Consider the following 1,884-nt stretch of genomic DNA (forward strand, 5'->3'; position numbering starts at 1 on the left):
TTGGAAGAAAAGTTATGACCAACCTAGACAGCATATTAAAAAGCAGAGACATAACTTTGTCAACAAAGCTCCATTTAGCCAAGGCTATGGTTTTTCCAGTAGTCCTGTATGGATGTGAGAGTTGGACTATAAAGAAAGCTGAGTGCTGAGGAATTGGTGCTTTTGAACTGTGGTGTTGGAGAAGACTCTTGAGAGTCCCTTGGACTGCACAGAGATCCACCCAGTCCATCCTAAAGGAAATTAGTCCTGAGTGTTCATTGGAAGGACTCATGTTGAAGCTGAAACTCTAATACTTTGGCCACCTGATGCGAAGAGCTGACTCATTTGAAAAGACCCTGATGCTGGGAAAGATTGAGGGCAGGAGGAGAAGGGGATGACAGAGGGTGAGATGGTTGGATGCCATCACTGACCCAATGGAGATGAGATTGGGTAAACTCTGGGAGTTGGTGATGGACAGGGAGGCCTGGCATGCTGTAGTTCATGGGGTCAGCAAAGAGTTGGACATGACTGAGTGACTGAACTGAAAATTGATCTATGGAGAAAATTTTATGGGGTCTACCAAAAAAAAACAAAACAAAAACATATACAGTGGAATACAGAAAGTGAAAGTGAATACTAGTCAGCCATCAAAAATGATGAAAAATTTCCATTCGCAACACCATGGATAGGCTTGGAGAGTATTATGCTCAGCGAAATAAGTCAGACTCAGAAAGACAAATTCAGTAGGACAGCACTTATTTGTGGATTTTCTTTTTTGGCCATGCTGCATGGCCTAGGGGAATCTTTGTTCACCGGTCAGGGTTTGAACCTGTGCCCCCTGCAGTGGCAGTGTAACATCTCAACCACTGGACTGCCAGGAAAGTTCCCAGGATATATTCTTAAGTGAAAAACTATAGTCTAGAGCAGTGTACAAAGTATACCATATTTTTTGAGTCATGTAGAAGTAAAAATATATAGGACGGAGATTTAACAATTTGGAAAGACAGGAATGTAAGTTATCACATTTTCTTATGTTCTAGTTTTGAGTTTGTAGAAATTTAAGTGTTTTCTGTAATGTTGAAACAGCATTCAATCAAAATAGAATTTAAAAATCCGTAAAATCAATAGTAAAATTGAAGAAAAAGTGAGAGAGACTGTATGTTATATTGATGGCACATCTAGGACAAAGAAAAGTGGCTTTAAACCTGGAGGAGGGACTTCCTTGGCAGTCCAGTGGTTAAGACTCTGACTTTCACTGTAGAGGGCATTGGTCTGATCCCTGGTCAGGTAACTTAAGACCCTATGTGCCATGTGGTGTGGCCAAGAAATAAAAATAAAAGCCCTGAGGAATACACACACACACACTTGAGTACAAATCTAACTAGGGGAATCTGAATAAGTTCAGGGGATAGTAACCAAGTCAAACCATTGTGGTGTCATAACACAGTCTTACTGTTAGGGAAACTGGGTAAAGCACACACAGGGTCTCAGCTTGTGAATCACTGATTTTCACCATAAGTATTTCAGTTTAAAAATCCAAGGGAGGAGGAATTCCCTCATGGTCCAGTGGTTAGGACTCTGCTTTCATTCATTTGAATCAACCCCTTTTTAAAAATTTATAATTTATTATTTTTGTTGTGCTGGGTCTAGTCAAGGCTATGGTTTTTCCAGTGGTCATGTATGGATGTGAGAGTTGGACTGTGAAGAAGGCTGAGCGCCGAGGAATTGATGCTTTTGAACTGTGGTGTTGGAGAAGACTCTTGAGAGTCCCTTGGACTGCAAGGAAATCCAACCATTCCATTCTGAAGGAGATCAGCCCTGGGATTTCTTTGGAAGGAATGATGCTAAAGCTGAAACTCCAGTACTTCGGGCACCTCATGCGAAGAGTTGACTCATTGGAAAAGA

The sequence above is a fragment of the Bison bison genome, unplaced genomic scaffold, assembly GCF_000754665.1.
Source record: "Bison bison bison isolate TAMUID 2011002044 unplaced genomic scaffold, Bison_UMD1.0 scf7180017864383, whole genome shotgun sequence".
NCBI classification, from domain to species: Eukaryota; Metazoa; Chordata; class Mammalia; order Artiodactyla; family Bovidae; genus Bison; species Bison bison.